General features: G+C 44.6%; 1 protein-coding gene and 1 long non-coding RNA gene across 2 annotated transcripts in view; both read right to left on the bottom strand.

The window, feature by feature from the left end:
- Positions 1-19234, bottom strand: part of auts2a (activator of transcription and developmental regulator AUTS2 a) — a 281065-nt gene that overhangs the window by 95099 nt on the left and 166732 nt on the right. The window lies entirely within an intron of this gene.
- Positions 195-15578, bottom strand: LOC121709914. The gene is made up of 3 exons (XR_006032060.1): positions 15491-15578; positions 6644-6646; positions 195-205 (listed from the first exon to the last, which is right to left on the bottom strand). It is a non-coding gene; the product is annotated as an uncharacterized LOC121709914 (long non-coding RNA).

Genomic DNA, 19234 nt, shown 5'->3' on the forward strand with positions numbered 1-19234 from the left:
TATATCCTTTCTTTACACTTATAAAGGTAAAAACACATCAGTTGGTCTGCAGGGACCCTCTTCATAGTAGCATAGACAGGTAGGGACTTTTTGAGCCTGGTTATAGGCCTTAAAAGTGATTTACTTTAACCTTGTCAAGCAGCTCTCAAAGGCTATGTTATATATGCTATTTAGTTGTTAATGCATATGCTGGTCTAACTCAAATCTGCACCGATTGATGTCGTTTTGGACTCAAATGAATATTTAGACTTATAATCATCTAAAAATACCCCCTAGGCCTAGACAAGAATAGTCACCCGTGATGGGAATCAGACAGAAAAAAACATGGCCTTTTGTCTTCATCTAAAACATTAGAGATTGTAGATGTTTTGGGATATTGAATGCACATTTAGGATTTGTGGGACTTGTCTCAGGATTTGAAATCAATATAGAAATACTTAGCAGAGTGGGAATCCACATGAAAAGCTTCACGAGAACATCTACCGAAGCCTGGTCTTCTGCCTACATGTACTGTACATGATGTTGGTGAAGGCTGGTAGAAACCATAATGTTTTTTTCCTAAACTATTAATGTAAGATGCAATTGCGTTCTCAACAGTTAAACATTCTGGTTGCAGTTTTGTTTGTGGGAAGAAGACAGACTAAAGTATAAATGTGGAACATCTGTATATTTCATTTGGTACTTAAGGGCTATATTAATCTCAGGCATTTATCATTTTAAATGATTTACTCCTTCAACTGTGCTGCATAAGCCTAACCATTAACATTGGTTTTGATTGTCAGGCAAACAAAATCGCTCTCCTAAAGAGACAAAAGAAGAAATGAGAAACAGAATCTCCCTTCAACATCTGACAACTGTCAGAAGGCAGCCTCTCCTCTTTTCCATTTCTATTTATTTCTGCATTTAACCACCAAATAAAAACAAAGCCCCAGCACTAGCCTCAGTGAAATAAACGGAGGAAGGTTGATGCAAGGCTGAGGCATGTTGAGTTTCAAATCTCCAGGCAGTGACAGACACTGTCTTGAAAAAAAACGATCTATCCAAACTCAGAAGTTCAAGCCACCAGAAAAGCAGTGCATGAAACGAGAAAACCAGCCTAATAAGAAGACCCTCGTCTCTCCCTTTCATCTGTCTGGCCTTGTGTGCGTGGACGTCAGACTCTTCCTCATGTCATCCTCCTCAGACTTATCTCTGACCTTGCCTTTGAAGTGGAATGGGAGAAAAGGAGACACAATCTTGTAATGTAAATTCCCATCTATACTTATGTGGCACATATTGTTCAAGGAAAAAGAAAAACCCTTAAAAGTGAGGGAAACAGAAAAATAAATAAATCCATAAAAAAATCAATGCAGACCTTACAAAATGTACTTATGAAAGGCTGCACCTGAAGAAAAAAAAAAGAGATCCTCTGAACCTTGCATGAAAGGGAGGCCAAGGACATTTTCTCCCCAGCGTTAGATTGGTTTCACATCAGATGCCTTGGCCATGCTAATTACACTGAATGGAAACTAATTAGGAGGAACCACTCTCCGGCTAATGAGGATTTGGGGCCTTCGTCCGTCTTAGGACATCATTTAGCGGCGCGCGCTTCCCTGGAGCCTCCACGGCTGCTCCCAGCCAAATCTACTCAGCTTTGCAGTGCCCCCACAGCCTCTTAACATTTACCCACATGCATCCATCTCCAGTGTTTTGAGTGTTTTGGCTAGAACTAACGCTCGTTATGGAAATGGGATGCTGAGGCATATTTGGCATTCCCTGGCATATATATATATATATATATATATATATATATATATATATATATATATATATATATACACTCACATAAATATGCGGTTAAGATTACAGTATAAACGAAACATCTTAATATCACTTTATTTTGACATATTAAATAGACCCTCTGCAAAACAATGAATGTTGTGACTGCGCCTGGCAATTAGTTGCCGAGATTAATTCAGTGCATTAGTACAATGTTCTGATGGAATGGGTTTACACTGGTAATGCTTGCTTAATATTTAACACAAACTGGGAAATGTATGGTAATGTTGAGGCTAAGGCTGGACTTGAATCTGTGAGCACAAAAGGTTATGAATGTAAGGTTATGATAGAAATAAGCAATGCTTTATATACAATTCAAGGAACACTCCTAATCACTCCGAGGCATACTCTCTCTGTCTCCAATACCAATCCTCTGAGAGAACAAATAACAACAACAGCAGTTTATGTATACCCATGGGAAAGATGCAAATGCAATTAGCCTCAAATGCCTTCCAAAGCAAACCTGACTAATGGCATCAGGAAGAGTAGCTGCCTGTGGCTAATGCCTTTTAAAATCACCCATTGATGTTGTCATGACCAGAGAGCTTGTTTAACCAGCTGTGAAAGAACATCTGTATTGTAACTGTTTCTCCGTGGTCCCTGCATTCCCTCTTCGTAAGGGGCAGATCTGGTGCAGAGTTCAGAGACTACTGTGTGAAGCTACTGGCCTACTGATTTGTCTCAAAGACAAAGAAGGCTAAAATGAAAATATTTTTAATGTGACTGCTTAAGTATAAACTTTGCCATTCAGATTTGCATTAACAATGACTGGGTGCCATTAGACAGAACAGAAAAAAGCCCTACAGAAGTGCATAGCCACACACACACACAGACAAACACACACTCTCTCTCTCTCACACACACACACACACACACACACACACACACAAACACACACTCTCTCTCTCTCACACACACACACACACACACATACACACACACAGTCAGGCACACACACACAGAGTCGACCAGGCCTGTAATTAGGCACAATCAGAGCTCGGTGACAATACCCACAATTCCTCTATGCTGGCGTGTTTTCCTAACCTCACAGAGGCCCAGAGCAAAGTCCACTTAGCCTGTCAAAAGAGCCCCACAACCGAAATCAAAACAGAAATCACTCCCTCTCGCACCAAACACTCCAGCACTGCAGTCCCTGCTGATTATATGCAGAGAAGAAAAGAAGAGGGGGAGAGAGAGAGAATAAGACAGAGTGAAAGAGAGAGAGAGAGAAAGAGAGAGAGAGAGGATTGCAATTTGCTAAATTACAAGTATTCTGAACATGTAAATATAGTTTAATTACTGCAATTAAAGAAGATTACTGGAGATTGGCAGATGGGGATGTAATGTTGTTTTAATTAGAGACTGAATGCTCTGCAACATAAACAGAATGTTAACCCTACCAAACGGAATGCGTGGTTAGGCCCTGACAAATTGCATCCCAATTCTTCTTTCCAAAGCCTTATAATTACCTGTGTTTAATGTGTGTGTGGGAGCGGTTGTGTCTGTACGAGCTAGAGGCAGAGACAACGTGAGACAAAGCGAGAGATCAAGAAAGACAGAAATGAAGAGAGAGAGAGAGAGAGAGAGAGAGAGAGAGAGAGAAAGAGAGAGAGAAAGAGAGAGAGAAAAGCAGATAAAATTGAAAACAGACCTCAGAGTATGAGTCTGCAGTGCCATGCACACGGCATATTGAATTAGGATGACATCAGTAACAATATTTTGACAACAGTTAATACGGCGTTAGAGGCAATTAAATCCGATTCAGTCACTGAGATCACTCATGGAAAATTAGAAACAGTCCTCTGACTTCCAAAAGAGGAACCTTGGAAATAAGGGCGAACAAATGCACTAGGTCTTGGCGTGACATCAAAGGCGAACGGCAGAGCAAGAAGAGAGAGGAGGGAAAGGGGGAGGGAGGGGCAGCGGGCTGACAGAACAAAAATCTTGACCACAGAAAATAAAAAGGATATGATGATCAAAGGCCCTGCGGCTAAGAATTTCCATAGATTACGAAGGTAGTTCTCCACAAAGCTCTTTCAATGTAAACACCATCATGTCCAACAATCAAAGGTAATTTAGGCCACCTGAATGTTCCTCTGTTTTAAGAAAAAAAAAAAGTCATCTTTAGTTTCAAGTAGAGCGAGTGTATAGATTCTGTATGCTTAGCACATAAAACTCGGTTGCCAAGATACTATGACTTTGCTTAAAGCTTGCTGGCTTAATATGAGGCCCCGGTAGTCTGAAGAGAAAAAAGGAAAAATTTTCAGAATCTATACTGCCGTGTAGCAACATTTTATACATTCGAGTCAATAGTCTATTAGAAATTCTAATTGAAAGTTCAATGCCCCCGCTTTGGGCCTCGGCAATAAAGATTGCCTTTGGAAAGCCATTTAAAGGCTTAATCTCCTTATCATGTGGTATTTGGAAGCCTAACTTTGTTCTTGTTAGGCAGATCAATCGCATTAATTTACAAAATGGGGGAAAATGTCACCCTTCATCCTTTAAATCTCGGGCTTTGGCGAAAGAGCAGCATTAACGAGTCCGGCCGATGCTTTCTCCCATATTAGCAGAAATAGGTGTCATGGGAGACTTGACCTACAAATTTTAATTACCACATGAAAAATTCAGTTCTAAAAGATGAATAGCGACATTGAAAGAGCAACCAAGGGGCCTGTCTCAGGGAGTTAACAGTTTCACACCCAACTTAACACTGTAGCAGCACATACACTAATCACAATCTCACACACACACACACACACACACACACACACACACACACACACACACACACATTATAGAAGCCCCCTCCACCCACACATATATAGATTTATATAGGCAATCTATCTTTGAGGTCAGCAGAAGTGCATGGCAGTGTATTATGGGCTGCAAGGCCCTTAATCAATACTCTTAGTCATTTCATTTTCATACCCAGCTCCCATAGCTGTTATGATTGCTCATGTAAAGCCACTGAGGGTTAAATTAGATACTTGTGTATGCAGCCATCAAGGAAATATAGTGAACACACACACACACACACACACACACACACACACACACACACAGTACACTCACAAAGGTAATAAAATGGTCCCTTGTCTGTTTCATGTTCATTTGAATGTAGACATAATAGCCTTCCGTGCCTCAGTTGTACCTCGGTAAGTCAGGGACCATTCCTGTCCTTGGTTGCAGCTAATTCATCTGATGCACTCATAATAAAAGTTGGTGCACCAACAACCAACCACAAACTTCTCTATATGACAGCTATTAACAATGTGAAAATACTGGTGACAGTTGATGGCCTGAATCAGGGGTCGGGAACCTATGGCTCCCAAGTCAGATATGGCTCTTTAGTTGACTGCATCTGGGATTTCTTATTGGCTAAAATCAGCTAAAATTAAACTACTGTAGTTTAATAACCTATATGCCAGCTAAGGGCAACTTTTATCTCACCTTAGGTGATGTCAGTCATTTATCGTATCAGAGGAATATTGGAGCATGCTGCAGGTGACGCATCGTCTTGCTGTTACATTAACCACTGTGAAGAAAAAACTATGATATGACTCTCCCCGTTAAAAAGGTTCCTGACTGTCTTTAAGGCTGTAGACTGTGTGTGCTTGTTTGTGTGTGTATTGATATTCTTAATTGCAAACATTTAAAGCTACAGAGGAATAGTCCACTGAACAGCCCTAAAAAAAAATCCTCAGTCACAAATTAACACAACTGTGGGCAAAGGCCCAAGAGAAATGGCAGTGAGAGGTTTTGGTCTTTTACCATAATTCCCAGAGAACCTCTTCCAGTGAGCTTTACCCACTTTTTTGTGTACAAACAAACAAAACAAACAAAAAAAAAACAAATCAAACCGAAACCAGGAAGTGGGGGCTAAGAAGAAGAGAAAGAGAAAAAGAAAGAAAGAAAGAAAGAAAGAAAGAAAGAAATGAAAGAAAGTAAAGAAATGAATTCCAAGGTAATTGGGCATGAAATGAAGGGTGACCGCTGAGCACTGTGTTTTACTGTACACCTCTGTTGTTTATTTGTGGCCATGAGAGCAGATGGTTTAAATTAGTGGCTTTGCGGCACTGTGGATGCGGAGCCGTCGAGAAAGCAACCATTTTGTTTAATAAACGCCAAACAGGAACCTTCTCGCTTCTCAGGAACAGCCACAACACACACACACACACACACACACACACACACACACACACACACACACACACACACACACACACACATAAACATAGTTATGATTCAAACCCAGAGTTTTAAACAACCATGCATGCTAGCCACACTGTAATCACAGGCAATCTGTTTAAGTGCGCTGTGTTGCATACTACCATTGTAGACAGGCGCTGTCTAGAGCCTTCCCTCCTGCAGCCAACAATCTCCCCTATCCTCTCACCAGTCTGGTATGTCAGGACACTTAGGTGGGTGTCTCCTGCTGAATGACTTATGGTTCAGGAACAGTGGAATGCAGGTCAACCCTACCAGTGCACAGTGAAAGGGGTGCTGGGGTTATGACCAGTGGTCAAATTACACCTACAGTATGCCTTATCAAAGGATTGGTGTGAAAAATGTCCCCTAACAGTTAGACATATGTAAAATAGAATGTGTGAATGTTTGAAACTTAGTCTAATGTTTATATGTAAATACAACAATTAACATATTGAACTTGATATCCCCTTACTTAGATAAGTTAAGCTTGTAGGATCCAACATCCAAGTAGAAAATCAATTTTACTCTACTGGTTTGCCTTTTGGAGAATGTAAGCACTTATTTTAAGTTGCAACGTATGCAACTACTTCATCACTTCCCTTCTTTCACTTCAGACAAACTATAGGCACAGGTCAGTGCCAAAAAACATGGGCCAGAAGTAGCAGGGGAGTTTTTTTAACAGCCTGAAGTCTTTAAATTGTCACGCAAGTCAGTGGCTTTTAGACAAATTGAACAAAATGGCTCCCTTTTTAGGTTCCCCCGGAGGCGTTGGTGAGTCAGCCGCACAAAAGAGGCCTGGTGAATGATGGTGTAATGCGGCCCCCGTGCACTGAGCACATTTCACACCTGCTGCCACCGGCCATTAGCCCTCTCACAATCATTACACAGGCCTGTCACACAGCGCCTGCCACTGCCAGCTATAGAGAGAGGGAGAGGAAAAAGGAGAGAGAGAGAGAGAGAGAGAGAGAGAGAGAGAGAGAGAGAGAGAGAGAGAGACAGACAGAGAGAGAGAGATGGGGGCGTCATTGAAAGACTAGGGAGGAGAGTGAAACAAAGAAAAAATCTCTCTGTGTAATGTGAGTTGATGACAAGTCCTCTCCACCACTCGTCCCCTCTCCACTTTTATTTCACAGCCCCCTTATCAACGGCCATCATGGCCGTCTTACTCGCACTTTCAAAAGGTAGGAAGAAAGAACAGGGTCTGTCAGAATGAACTCCATATGAATTCAACTATATAAATGGCTTTTTGTTGTTGATCTCTTGTCCTTCACCAATCTCTACCCCTGTCTCCTTATGACTTTCACATCCACAGGAGAACAGGAGGGCTCTTCATGCTGATGACAGTGATAGGAAAGCTAGCGCCTCGGCCTGTAATCGTGCACATCGCAATGTGTTGACGGCGAGGAAAACATCTACAGATCTCCAGTTTAAAAGCAGGAAAGAAAAAAAACAAAACTCGTCACCTGCCTTCCGACACGCGGAAACCGAGGAAATGCTTAAAAGAGAGACTTTTTGCCGGAGAAACCTGAAAGGTTGATTTGTTGAAGTCGGCTCGCGAGAGGCAGGATGTCAGCTGTCAGAACCGCAACGCGCAGACACAGTTTTATTTCATACTCCTGCGACTCGTTTGGGAGGAAGATGAGAAGCCGGAGAGACCGCTGGCTGTGAGCAGGGCGGAGAGCCGTGGAATCCAGAGAATCCGTTCCCTCTGTTCCCCCCAGTGCGCCGTTCTAATCTCGCCCTCCTGCAGTCAGCAGGAGTTGGGGGGAACAAGGCCTCCGCTGGCACGTCTCATTCCAACATGAAAGGAACTCGTTTTCACCACACCACAATGTGAAGGATAAGATGCAATGCAAGAGGAACACAACATATTCACAACATATTAATTAACCTCTACCTGTTATTTAATCCCAAGAAATAAAAAATGCGGCTAGAGGTTCGGACATCTTTTTTTATAAGGTTGTATTTGGAGAGGAAGCCCCGATACGATTGCCATAGCAGAATCGTGTCCCTGAAGTAGGTCATATCCTGTGGTGCTGACTTGGGCTGCGACCCAAAAAGCCCTGAAACGCTCTGCAAAAAAACCCACAGCAGAACTTTTACAGTTCCATCGAGAGGGATGCTGAAAAGGAGACAAGAGACCGACTTCAATCCGAGCCCCTCTCATTGGAGCACTTTCAATGAGGTCGAGGGACTGAAACACAGGGCTGCTACGGAAATGAACATCTCAGATGGCAGCGCGTCTGTTGAAACGTGTTTAGGGATCCATTTTTAAAACTAATCTGCACTGATGTTATTCCTGCTAACGCTACGTTAGCATCGTTTTTGCATGTTAACACCTAAAGCAGATGTGAATTTTTTTTTTTTTAAACCATGGTGGAGAACTGTGTCTCAACTGAAAACAAGGCTCAAAATTGCCTTCGTCTGACAAATGAATTGCTCTGATGCCAGATCCGGGGAGACATTCTATAATCTTAACGATTTCCTTTTGCCTCCTTTTCACTCTATTTCTATTAGACACACTATTTCTTTAAAAAAGGAACCTTGTAAAGGGATTTGTAGTGAAGCGTAATTACTGCTCGGCCGCTCTCGGGGACACAACATAGTGCCGCACGGCCTCCAACACCCCTCCCACGCCCCCTCCGTGCCTCCCCTCAGACCGCAGGTAATTGAATCGCAAAGTTCAATCTCACGGAATTAGTCGCGTGTGTAAGGGAGGCGATTCATCATGTCCAGTTAAGCAAAACGGATTTGAAAAACATTAGGAGGCACTGATTGAGTCTGTCGCATCATTAGCCGGTCCAAATATTTCTACCCCAAATGGATGATGAGCTGCTGGGCTGCCGACAAAACGAGGAGACAAGGGGCCCTGGAGAAGAACGGAGGATATATCTTGGGCAATTGACGAGAACGAGAGAGAATGCTAGTAGAGAGTACTTACTTGGCTGGCTTTATCAAATGAAATTGTAGGATGCTAGCACTTTCCTTGTGTCTGACAGAAAATGAATTATTAGACCAAACAAGGTTTGTGTGTATGTGTGTGTGTGTGTGTGTGTGTGTGAGTGTGTGTGTGTGTGTGTGTGTGTGACAGTGCGGGTGTGGGTTGAAAAATAGGAACTCTAATCACTTCAAGAATATGATGAGGTGTACTGTGGTGCACACACTAGCTCCTCCGAATCGTCTCAAACCAAATAACTACATACAACACAAAAATATACCAAAACAAGCTAGTTCAAAGGGATACGACAGCTTCAGGCTAGTAGGCTGCCACATTCTTTCCCTCTGATCCATGCCTAGACATTCTCAGACAGATGAAGCCAGCCATGAAACAGTTTGACACCAGCTTCCTCCTACCCCCTTGCCTGGTTCTCAGCTTGAAACAGTGCAGTTCAGATCAAGATCCAACATGAGGCAGCCATGATGAGACAACCACACAGGTACAAAAGAAAGGTGTAAATGTGTGTCTCTGTGTGTGTGTGTGTGTGTGTGTGTGTGTGTGTGTGTGTGTGTGTGTGTGTGTGTGTGTGTACTGTATGTGTGAATGTGTGTATCCACATGTGTTGCTGCGCGGCGAGTTAGGTGATGGCAAACCCAGACCCACAAAAACCCGCACAGGGGGAGAAAGATTTTACACACACCCATACTGCATTACACACTGGCTTGGTGATCACAGCGGCTGGCTGTCCAAAGAGGCAGAAGGCATTTATTTCTAGCACAACAGCTGCTGGGGCTGACTGCTGCATCAAAGCTGCACAAAAACAAGAAGAAAAAACAAAGAAACACCACCACCATACATAAGAACAGAAAGAAAAGATTGAGAACAAGAGAGAGAGAGAGAGGGAGAGAGAGAGAGAGAGGGAGAGAGAGAAGAGAGGAACGGTTATGGTTTTGCGGCGCCTTTAGCTATTCAGCCGCGTGAGGGCGAACTGCACTCTGGGGGGGCCTCGGTGGAAATGGCGGCGAGGAAGACAAGTGTTCCCCATCAGTGGCGCGGCGGAGGCGGAGGCAGGGGTCTCAGGGTGCGGGCATGGCCTCCTGCTCGCTGGCTCGGGGGTGTAAATCTCTCCCCCCCTCCCTCTATCTCTTTTTCTATCTCTCTCTCTCTCTCTCTCTCTCTCTTCCTCTGCTGCCCTCAGTGGGCCATCCGTCTAAATGAGGCAGACACAAGGGCCGCAGGGAGGGTCCGTGTTTATCCAGTCCCTAACTGCAGGCCAGGCGCCCCGGCGCTCAGCGGAAGGAGCGGCAGAGGAAAGGAGAGGCACACAGCATGAACAACAACACATCACGGGGCCAGTCTGGGGCCAACGCACATAACGGGGGCCCATGAGAGCCACTCCATTTGTGTGTGTGTGTGTGTGTGTGTGTGTGTGGGGGGTGGGGGGGGGGTGGGGGTGGAGGGTAGTGGAGGGGGATCGGAAAAAGGTTGAGCAGTGTGCCTTTCACATTAGGGTTTCCCAAATGAATCAGTGTGCTTATGAGAATACGTCTGCAAGCAGGAGGAGTGCAAAGGCTAAAGCGTATTAATAGCTTTACATATGTATGCAGTCCCCTAATGGGTCAGCATGGGTCTGTCTGCATGCTTGTGAGTGGGTTTCTGTAAGATGGTGTATGTGTGTGTATGTGTGCATGTGTGTCTGTGCGTGAGTGAATGTGTGTGTGTGTGTGTGTGTGTGTATGTGTGTGTGTTGTGTGTGAGTGTATGTGTATGTGTGTGCTGCTTGTGTTAATGTGCGTGTGTGTGTGTGTGTGTCTGTGTGTGTTGTGAGTACTGCACCAGAGGGACCCTCTACATCAGGGCAAAAGTCAGCAGAATGGACAGCTGTCCTCCCGGGGGAGCCTGCAATCAGGCCTCGAGGAACAGCTTCTGTCCTTCAACAGGCAATTAACACCAAGTCCATTACACCTGGCCCTCCGGGGCTGCCCAGACAGCAGCAGTGCCTGGCCCTCCAGGGCAGCCGGGGAGGGGTGATGTTGGGGAATAAGATCCCCAAAGGTCAGCACCCGGAGAGGAAGTTTAAAAGGGAGGGGGAATGTGTGTGTGTGTGTGTGTGTGTGTGTGTGTGTGTGTGTATGGAAAGGGGAGCTTTGGTTGCTGCAGACCAAATGGCCTGGAAAGCAGGTGCTATTTGTCACCCGCCAGCTATTCACCACAGGGACTTCTGTTTTTTAAAGTTAGCGCACACACCCTCACACACACACACAAGTACTCAAGGGGGCGTGGGCGTGGGTAATAGTAAAAAAAAAAAAAAAACACTCTTCTCTGCTATTCTACCTGGTGTGCCTTGGCTCATTTTCCCCTGTCTGAGTAGTTCCACACCTTTGCTGACCCTCAGGTGCTGTTTATGTGCCGCGCATCTGGGTCGCTCTCCCCCGGTCAGATCAGTCACATCTCATAAATGTTTCACTGCCTCTCTCATCTTTCGGGTAAGTCAACGGCCAATCACAACTTCCTCTGTGGGGAGCTCCTCGCTCCACATTGACTTCCAGAAAAGGTCCGTGGTGTTTTTCCACGCACTGGGGAAAAAAAGTGTTGGCTTCAGCAAAGAGCTTCCCAATGCAACTAGTTTGATTGTGCGACAGATCCCATGAAAACAACAAAGACATAAACAGGAATGAAATAATGGATGTCAAGAGTGCTCCACTGACCAGGGGATTTTTCCAAGTACTTGATATAGAGACTAACCCGGGTAGGTTAACTCTGTGCTCTCCTTCTAGGAATTTTACCACTTACTCTGAATTAACACAGCCGAGCTTGACACAAATCCCTCTTGGCCTGAGGAAGGAAGAAGTCATCAGGAACACAAACAATGGTGTTTCGCGCCAGGTCTTTAAGCCAGTTCGTGGAAGCAACTGTCTGATAGCACCACGCAGAGTTGGCCAACTACCATTGGGGCCATGATGCAATAGGAACATCCATCCACAGTGTACTCACAGGCCTGTGCCACTGCCGCCTGGAAATGTCCAAGAGAGCCCCATACAGACATCATCCATTAAGTGGGGATATCTAATACCACTGTGTGTGTCTGTTTGTCAAGGGAGAGAGAGAGAGAGAGAGAGAGAGAGAGAGAGAGAGAGAGAGAGAGAGAGAGAGAGAGAGAGAGAGAGAGAGAGAGAGAAACTGGGGAGCAGAATAAATAGGCTCAACTGCCTTCCCCTCTCCCTTGTTTCCCAGCATGTGTAGTGACATTTGAGACATTTAGGCAATCCATCTCAACCTCCACTACCCCCCCCCCCCCCCCCACCCACCCACACACACACACACACACACGCACACTATAATCCCTTCCAGAAGAAAATCATTATGCAGCGTCAACCCCCTGTTGACAAGTTTACCCACGATCCCCCTCAGCACAGATGCTGCCGACGACAGCGTCTCTCCCTCGGTCTCTTTCTCTTCTTCTCACACTCCCTCCATCACCACCACCATCTCCTCCACCTCCTCCTCCTCCCCCTCCACCTCCTCCTCCTCCACCTCCTCCTCCTCCTCCTCCTCCTCCCTCTCTTCGTCTCTGTCTGCAGCTTGGCAAGAGCTCACAGTGGAAATATTCATCTCTGTCTGTCTGTTGAGAGCTGAGCTGAGGCGAGGAGGAGGAGGAGGAGGGGGAGGAGGAGGAGGAGGAGGAGGCGGTGCTGGTGGTGGTGCTGCATGGATGGTGGTTGTGGTGGCGGTGGCGGTGCTCGGCGCTGCTCTGCACCGCTCGGCGCACAGTTGAAACTCACAAACAAATCCCCCGGCTCCTGACGGGAACCATGCTAGCTGGCAAGGCCTCGCAGTGCGTGTGTGTGTGTGTGTGGGGGGGGGGGGGGGGGGGGTGGGGGGGGTTGGTGGTGTTGGCGTGAGGAGAAATGAGCCACAGTTCAGTGCTTTTATCCAACTTCCATTCGCCCCAATCACTGCTGCAGTCAGCACTTTTCCCCTTCATCCCCATTTCATTCAGCGCGCACGATTTATAATCTCCCTCTCATCTCATCTCATCTCATCTCATCCGAGAACACCCCAACCCCCACCCCTCGTTGTGTGCTTTCATTTTTTTGTTGTTGTTTTTTTGGATGGAAAACAGTTGAAATGGCATCCGTACCCAATAAAAACAACAGTTGGGCCTCTCAATGTGGACTACATGTGGCGACAGTTCCACGGGCTTTGCAGCAGCGCCCACCCCCCCCCACACACACACACAAAACCACCCCACCAAAAACCCCTTTTCATTCCTTTTCAGCTATTCAGGGCAGACTTGGCAACCTCACTGAGGCTTTCCCTTTTGAAACGCGTAATGTGTTGCCAATCTGCCGTTTAAAAACAGCCCCTTGAGCAGACACACAGACTGGAGCGCGGATCAATGCCGCTGAGCCTTGGCACGCTTGAGCACTGTCCGTGCCCAGTTCTGCTTCAGGGTAGTCGGTGGGAGCAGGCCGCTGTGCCCGAGGACATTTTGGTGTATGCCTGAGACCTGAGCAGACGGGCAAAAATCAGGACACCTTTGCTACCGCTGCCCAACACCAGACAATCAGCCTGGTGGTGTTCAGGGCCCACTTTTCAGCTGATGCCGAACATAATGGTGAAAGGGAAGGTGTTTACCACAGGATGAAGGGATCATTTCAATTAGCAATGCTCAATAGTTATATAAGCTGACAAAGTGAAAAAAATATGTCTGGAAGCTCCTTAAAAAAAGGAAATATTTGGAGTTGATGCAACTCACCAAATAAATAGGAATTTCAAAGATGTTTTTACTGGCTGGACTTGAAACACTTAAATTTAGTCTCCATCCTTGGCAGGAGGCGGAAATATTATGTGCTCAGAACAATGATCCAAGACACATTTAAAGGCATTTAAGTAATTTAAATGGGTTGCTCTGTCTCTAGACAATAGAGATTTTCATACCGAGATAAAATGCCTTGCTAAATCTAATTTAACAAGGAGAGGTCATCCCAAGGTTTGCTGCCAGAACTGCTACTACAGTTACAGAGAAAAACAAAGCCTGATTTACGGATCCACGATGCTCTGCTCCACGCTATAAAAAGCAATAAGTCACTCTGCCTGTCTGCTGGGATAAACTAGGATCGAAAGTAGCAGCAGACGTGTTTGCAAACGTCTTCTAGACCACCTTAAAATGATTTAGGGTGATGTCTCTTGGCAGTACCACAGTATGGTACTTAGTAGCACTAACCTGAGCTATGTAAACACAAAACACAACCTTGAAATGAAATGCTTAAAAATCGCAAAAAATGGTTTTAACAAAAAACATAATTCACTTGAGAAAAAAGTGAAACAAGACAAAACAGAGAATATAAAAAGAAAATTTTTTTGGAAGGGTGGAGGCAAATCAAAGAACCTTATTGAACTCACTTGTAAGATACAAGCTGCTTGTCAAACAACAAGGTCTTCGTATATTCCCTCGTCCAAATAACCCTTAAGTCACTTGCCTATTTATGTATTCTGCAGCTAAGAAGCCTGACTCATTATTAGCAAATAAGCAGCAGCATGCTAAAGTCTGTTAGAAGTTACCTATAAAGCACTTGCCCAGTTCCAGGAGGGAATAGACTGCTCAGTCTGATCTCACCACTTTGAAGCACTTCAAAGTCACGGCTGGCCTCTGGGCACTTCCACACAACTCGCCTGCTAGTTTTATTCCATAGTTCACACACTGCAGGCCTTCTCACACTTGCAGATGTGCAGGGGTAGTTGGACACACACATACTCACATTCACAAATACATGCGTGCGAGTGCACACGTAATTCACACACACTAACTCATTCACTCCTGCAACAGGCTCAAATATACAGTACCTGTAGTCTTCAGCCCCATGCTAAAGTTGACTAAAAAGAGGAATAAAAATCATCTTTTGGAAATGGATCTTAATGCCTTAAAAAAAAAAAAAATGAGGAAAAATCCAACCTTTAAGGACACTAATTTTCTTTGTGAATGAATAATGTATCGTAAATAAATACATTTTCTTCATTAAAATACAGGGTGCATAAGCATTCATACCCCTACAGTACAGGCCAAAAGTTTGGACACACCTTCTCATTCAATGCATCTCCTGTATTTTCATGATTATTTACATTGTAGATTCATCAAAACTATTAATGAACACATGTGGAATTATGTACTTAACAAAAAAGTGTGAAATAACTGAAAACATCTTATATTCTAGTTTCTTCGAAGTTGCTATTTTTAATTTTATTTAATACCATATTCAGCAAGCCATAACTTGGCAAATATGCTGTGGGCCAAATAACTTTGCATTCATTCATAGTTTTGATGCCTTCAGTGAGAATCTACAATGTAAATAGTCATGGAAATAAAGAAAACACATTGAAATGAGAAGGTGTGTCCAAACTTTTGGCCTGTACTGTATGTTAAATTCCTCACAGTTCAACATACCTAGAGCTTGGCATGGTTTTATTTCAGTTAGCCTAATAGCTGGTTTGATTTGCATTGAGAGATGATCTTATGGAAAGTACCCCATGCCAATCGTGAGATATGGTAAAGGGTATGCGATGATGTGGGATTATTTTTAATTCCAAAGGCCAAGGGTACTTTATCAGGATGTATAGTACCCTGGATTCATGAAATAACTGGCCTTTAAAAATAAAAATCTGCCTGCCTCTATGGGAATTCAACATAGGTTTAACATAGGGGTATGAATACTTATGCACCCTGTATTTTAACATTTATTTATTTACGATACATTATTCATTCACAGAGGAAATTGGTGTCCTTAAAGGTTGGATTTTTTTTTTTTTTTTTTTCATTTTTTAATTAAGGCATTAAGATCCATTTCTAAAAGATGATTTTTTTTTATTCCTCTTTTTAGTCAACTTTAGCATGGGTCTGAAGACTTTTTATAGGCACTGTAACTCAGTTCACATACCATCTGCTAACATTAAAAAATAACTCAAATGCTAATTTGTGCAACATTACTGTAACAATCATCTAGAAGGAGACACATCAAAAACAAGAACAAAGGGGATTAGGTTTGTTTTAATTAAAGTAGTGACAATCTATTTCATATTAATATCCTGTGCTTAGTGGTTTACATACATATTGTATATTCCTGATAGTGGCTATGGGTATGGGGACTGAGATGGAGAAGAAACTTTTAGAACTTAGAATGGTCTGTGGTGCATTCTAGAGACACTTTTGAACTGCAATCCTCTGATCACACAGGCCTGAGCAATCAAACAAAATCCTCGCCAGCGGAAACCTAAAAACACTTTACTGTAACACTCAATACATCTCCAGCAGCAACCAAAAGAAGAGAGTGAACTTAGTAGGGAGTGGTGTGTGAATATGTGAATGTGTGGGTGTGTGTGTGTGTGTGTGCGCGCGTGCGTGTGTGTGTGTGTGTGTGTGTGTGTGTGTGTGTGTGTGTGTGCGCGCGTGCGTGTGTGTGCGTGGCGGGCTCGTGGTGGTGGATGTCAAAATGAACTGCCTACTGCTGAGATCCATTTTCACCGACACACGCAAAATCTTTAATCTTTTCTAAAGCCAGTTGACAACAACTTATTTGCTGATCAATTCGGTCTGCCTGAAAGCAGGCCAGGGGCTCCATCAATATCACCCGCAGGGAGGACAGTGAAGCACTCCACCAAGGCTCATATTGGACAGGCATAAATCTAAATGGAGTGCCTGGGGACGAAAGAATAGAGGGAGAGAGGGATAGAAGAGGAGGAGGAGGAGGAGAAAAGAGGGAGGGAGTGAGGGTGAGATGCTCGTTGGCTTGACATGGAGCTGCTACGGATACATAACCGCTCACGCTGACATCCTTCAGGCCCACAGCCAGGCTGTCACCACGACGAGCCACAGGAGAAGGAGCAGCGAGTGCAGGAGGAGGAGGAGGAGGAGGAGGAGGAGGAGGAGGAGACTGAGGCGGCGGCCATTTTGAGCTCCATTATCGGCAGTGTGTCATTAATATGGCTTACAGAAAGTAGGTCTCTGCTGTGCTATGCAAGCACCAAAGGCTGTGCATTATACAGTACAGTCAACTATGAACTATATTATAATAATAATAATAATAATAATAATAATAATAATAATAATAATAATAATAATAATAATACATTGGGTGTAATAATGATATTATTAAATAACAATTTGAATATGACATTTGTTTCTAGAACTGCTGTGTAATACCACCAGAAATTCACAACAGCTTTGGCTGAGGTCTTCCCATGCGCTCCCTATGCCATCACAGGGCCTATGTAGTACTGGGGGAATGCTGACATGTTCCCTATCCCAGCCTATTCAGAGGAACATCTTTTCATGGGCACAGAATGGTGTCCTACTGTAAAACGCCTCTAATCCATCCTCTTGGCCGGAGCATAAGCATCCAGATTCCAGAGAGTGTGTCCAAAACAAACACTAGCAGCTTTGAAGATTTCCTTTAGCTGTCCATCTGCTTGAGGGCACAGTTTAAATGGTTTACACTGTATCCCAACAATGACAATGGATTAACTGAGGTGTGTGCGTACTTATAAGTATCTGTTTGTGTGTGTGTGTGTGTGTCGGTGTGTGTGTGTGTGTGTGTGTGTGTGTGTGTGTGTGTGTGTGTGTGTGTGTGTGTGTGTGTGTGTGTGTGTGTGTGTGTGTGTGTGTACACATGTGGGTTACTGAACGTATTAGCAGCTTCTAGGAAGATAAATACGGAGGTGCACATAAATAAGCTTGCCATTGGTAACACAATCAATACAGGATCTGGCCACTTAACACCCTTTACATTCATTGGGTTAATACAAATGCAGCTCAGGAGATGTTTGCCCAGAGAGAGAGAGGGAAAAAAACATTCAGACGCATGATTTAACCACCCACCCGACACCCGTATGCAAATTCCAGTATGGATTACGGTGTTTTTTTTCTCTGTATTCTTTTAATGCTGTGGTGATGATGGAGAAAAAACATTTCGATCACATTTCATGGTAGCCATTTCGACACAAGGGAGCAGGCCAATGGTTAACCCTCCTCCACACCCCCCTCCCCCCCCTGGCCCAGTGCAGCACAGCGGATGTGGCGGCTTTAGAGATGTGTGCCAGGGAGCGGTGCATAGAAAACAAACACTGGGGTTCGATTGTAGGGGCTGCGCAGTGTGTGCGAGCAAACGAAACGAAAGAGTGAACCAACGAATGAACGAGTGGCGGCTCAGTGCTGCTGAGGGTTCCAGATGAGCCGTCACCTCGGCGACAATGGCGGAGCCCAGCTCCCCCGTGAAACGTCTTAACAAAGCGGTCCCCGGATCACCATGAATTATGGAACAAAAGACGACATCCTGCTGAGAGGTGCATCCTTAACTGTGAAATATATCCTCAGATGTCTTTTTTTTCCTTTCTCTCTCCCTCGCTCCATGGCACACTGGTCGGAGGGGGGGGGAGGGGGGAGGGGGGGGGGGGCTGGGAGGGAATTCGAAATAATGATATAAAATTCCTTTCATCTCAACACGTCTTGCCCCCCACCCCCCCGCCCCCAACCCCCCAAATGTGAAAGAGTGGCCTTGTCAAATCAAATCAAATGGATTTTCGGATGTGTTCGAGGAGACAAAAAAAAGCTGGTTAGACAGAAAGGGTACACTATGGTGGACTGTTTTTCTTGCCCCTGTCTCTTCGACTCTCTCTCTGCGTCAGCTGGTACCTCCCTTATCTCTCTTTTCCACCCCTCTTTTTTCTGCCTTTCCCCCCCACAACCTTTGCACCCCCCCCACCCCCCCCCCCATCCGCATCCCCCCCTCTACCCTCCACATCCCTCCCTCTCTCGGGAGGTAAGCCCGATCTCATTAGCTAGTGCCGGATAAGGCGTCCTCTCAGTAAAGGTTCAAGGTGATGGTAGATTAGGGTGTTTGGCCTGGCTCATTCCGTATTCACCGCACGTGCCTCCCTTCCCGTGAACACCAAATTACATTGAACCCGGGGAGTCTAACTCCATTAATTTTAAATGGAAGATTAATTTAACAATATGCGGTGGATATTTGTTACAAACCCATCATGTAAAAGTGACGTCCGGCAATAAATTTGTGGGTGGTTCGCTTCGGCTAAGAAGAATGTCAGGGCAAATAAATCAGAGGGCATTTACGGTTAATTGATAGTCTTTAATGTCACACTCACATATATACCATACACGTCGACACACTGATATGCATTCCACACATGTAGCATGACCACATGATGTACCAATGTGCAAAAACATGCTATGTTAAAACACATACTGTATGTATGCTT

Source organism: Alosa sapidissima, chromosome 5, assembly GCF_018492685.1.
Source record: "Alosa sapidissima isolate fAloSap1 chromosome 5, fAloSap1.pri, whole genome shotgun sequence".
Classification (NCBI taxonomy): domain Eukaryota; kingdom Metazoa; phylum Chordata; class Actinopteri; order Clupeiformes; family Clupeidae; genus Alosa; species Alosa sapidissima.